A 3,532-nucleotide genomic window follows, 5' to 3' on the forward strand; every position below is an offset into this window, starting at 1 on the left:
TGTATCTTTTTTTTTTCCGAGGAAAGTACAGGGCACTTCTATCCGTAAACGGGAGGAAGAATAGACGAGCAGGCTTTAAGCCCAACTAGCCAGCCCACCACCACGGCTTAGTTATAGACTTATTTATATTTAACAAACATAAACCTAAATAAAATATATAACTAAGTTATACATGATCCAATGAATATAAATTTTTTACTACAATTTAAACATATAATAATTAGCCCACCATAAAAATTTCACCATAATTGGACCATAGAAACTGCAGCTATGAATTATTCCATTTAATTACAGAAAAGCAAAAATCTAAAGACAAAGCAAAAACTTTGTACTAAAGAATACCATATTATACGTTAACTGTGTAGATCTACTCATGTAGAGTCCAACAAAATTAGATTTTTTATTTTATGATTTTTCTGTGATTTACTATGATTTTTAAAAAAATTCAGACGAAATAAATAAAAAAGAAAAAGACAAAACCGCTTTCAAAACCGCTTATAACAGAGCCAGAGAGGTAAGATGAACGGTTTTAAAAATTGAGGGAGGTGTTTTGCCCAGTTTTGAAGTTTGGGGAGGAAAAGTGGACTTTTGCGAAAGTTGAGGTAGGTAATGTGGACATTTTCCTAAAGATAAACCCATGTTTGTTTCACTGAAATTTGGCTTATCCTGATGCTTACACTGATTTTATGTGAGAGGAAAATATTGTTTGTTTGCTCTGCTAAAATAGTGCTACAGGATAGGACGCAAAAAACCAAACCTACAACCTACAATTTAGCACTAACACATCCTTAGCAGAGCACCACACGATCACTTGATTCTATCATTTGTACAAATATTCCATAATTTTATATTGAATATTTGACTACAAAATAAACTCTAATTTTGATAGTTTTAATGGCAAAGTTTTATATTTTGTCAAGCGCTACAACTGATATAGGATCAGCCTCCATATGAGATTGTTTAAAAAAATCAAAATATACGAATTTATTGAGACAATAAACAACTTTAAATAAAAAACTTATCAACAGAAAAAATATAGATTACGTTGTCCACTATTACTCAGTGTTTTCCTAAACGCTAAACGGTAAACAGTCGGTCACCTACCGTTTAGCCATTATTCGGGCAAAACGTCCCATTAAACGGGCTAAACGGCCAATTAAATGGGGTAAACGGGTGATTAAACGGAAACGACGCACCACCGTGTAGCGTTTACATGGTGTTTAAATGGGCTAAACGACCGTTTAGACGAATAGTGCTATTACTTTGGTATTAACTATGTGAACATTCAAGGTCATTTAGAAATTCAAAATTTTGAATTTCATTAATGAGCTTAAAACGTATATTTGTGGCTCTAAATGACTTCAAACTATAAACTTTTCAACTACAAAGTTGTAAGTACAACTGTGGTATAGATCATGTCAACATACAAAGTTGTTCGGAAATTTTAAATTTTAAATTTTAAAATCTGTGAACTGAAAACAATATTTTGGACTATAAACAGTTTTAAATAAAAAAAAATTCAACTACAAATGTGTAGATTGCCTCAAGGGTTACAATTTTGATATAAAATTTATCTTCATCCGAGTTTATACGAAAAAGTGATGAATTATTTTTGATGCAGCTATTTATAGAGACGAACATCTTATGATGTACACCTCTGCTGAAAATCCAATTTTAGAGACAAACATTTAGAATGGCTTCCTTTGTTAATAGCGATTTTCAAAGACGGACATCTTAAGATGCCCACCTTTGAAAATCAATTTACAAAGACACGGGTCCTAAGGCGATGTCTGTGTTAATTGATGGTTTTGATAAGAGGTAGTCACCTTAGGTTATCCGCCTCTGTAAATATTTTTCAGAGGCAAGCATTTTCCTAGAGGCCGCCAGAGACCATTTTTGAAACTGCCGCTAGAAGTGCTCGCCTCTATCAATCAGAGAGGTTATTTCCTAAATCGCTTTTGTGGTAGTGGGTGCAAGAGGTGTAGGGTGGTGGGCCCGATGACGGCAACCGTGTGCGAGCAGCGTCAGTCGGTATGGTGGCAATGGTGCGCGCAAGGAGCTATATAGGGCTCGGTGGCAGTGGCACAGAGGCGTGCGGGGTGGAAATATGAGAGCACGCTGCGACAACGACGTGCGAACAACGTCGACCGGTGCAGCCGCAGTGGCACACGCAAGGGGTACGGGTCTAGTGGAGGCAACGGCGCTAGCTACAAGCTCACGGTTCCAATGGTCAGGGGCGAACCTAGTACACAAGGAGCAGGGGCATGTGCCCCCACTCAAATTTTGTGTTTCCAAAGAAAATATGCATTCTTTCGTGTAGTTATAGTGGTCCATCAGTAAAAGGTCACCATTCAAAATTTTGTGCTAGTTTTGCCCCTGCTAGTGGTGGCGGCCGCAGCGGTCGGAGCTATGGTCGATGATGGTGGTAGCTGATGGAGCTTTTTTTCTTTTGGAAATGGGCAACACCGGTGGTTATTTACCTAGCATTGCTATCCAACTCTCACTACTACACAAATTCCGTTGGCCGACGTTTACCAAATGCCCTCGGAGGCGGGTGGCCTGGTTGCCCGCCTAGGTTATTCAAGGCAGGACAGCCGGGCCAGCAACTGCCTCGGTAAACCATTAACCGAGGCGGGCATTATAATTCAACCGCCTCGGTAAATCAGGGCCAGCCCCTGGCCTAAGTTGCCCAGTTCCGAACTCACATATATATACCAGACTTAGTGTTTTCACTCTCAGAAAGCACATCTCTCTTCCTCTCCCTCTCCCAAGACCCACAGCCCCGCATCCTCTTCCGCCTCTCCCAGACCAAGAGAGGTGCTCACCCTCTCCCTCTCCCGCAGGCCCGTACCCTCTCCCTCTCCTCCTCCTATCTCAGAGCGATGCACGCTCCTAGGCGGTGGCGTGGCCCCTGGCCCCCTCCTCCTTCTCCTCCTCCAATGGATCCAGGACATGCGCGGGGAGGCCCTTCAAGGCGAGCGCGCACGACTGCCTCCTCCTCCTCCGGCGGGGCGCGCGAAGCCGCCTCCTCCTCCTCTGGCAGTGGCGTCCCTCTCCCTTCCCTCTCTCCCTTAGGCGACGCAGGCGGGGAGCCCATATCCGGCGGTCCTCCTCGCCCTCGCCGCCGGATCCGGGAGTGGGCGAGGCGGCGGCGGCGGTGCCCCTCATCCACTCTGGGGCGGGGGCGCTCTCCCCACAGCGGCGTTCCTCCCCCTTCAACTCAGACGACAGCGTGGAGGCCGGATCTGGTGGCATGGAGGCCAAATCCAGCCTCCCCAAGGCGGCGCTCCTTCTCCTCCCCGTGGACGCGGAAAGTGGCGGTCACGGCTCCCCCAGCGGCGGCGGCGCGCAGGGGCTGCAGAGCCAGCCCAGTTCCAGCAGTAACAGAGCCTGGATATGGGTTTTTTCGTTTTTTTTGTCCAATTTACCGTGGCGGGCATGGAACCGCCTCGAAAAATGTCACATTTACCGTGACCTATCCACCGAGGCGGTTCGGTTAAACGTTTTTGCCCGCCTCGGTAAAAAATGCTGT

Source organism: Miscanthus floridulus, chromosome 8 (assembly GCF_019320115.1).
Source record: "Miscanthus floridulus cultivar M001 chromosome 8, ASM1932011v1, whole genome shotgun sequence".
Classification (NCBI taxonomy): domain Eukaryota; kingdom Viridiplantae; phylum Streptophyta; class Magnoliopsida; order Poales; family Poaceae; genus Miscanthus; species Miscanthus floridulus.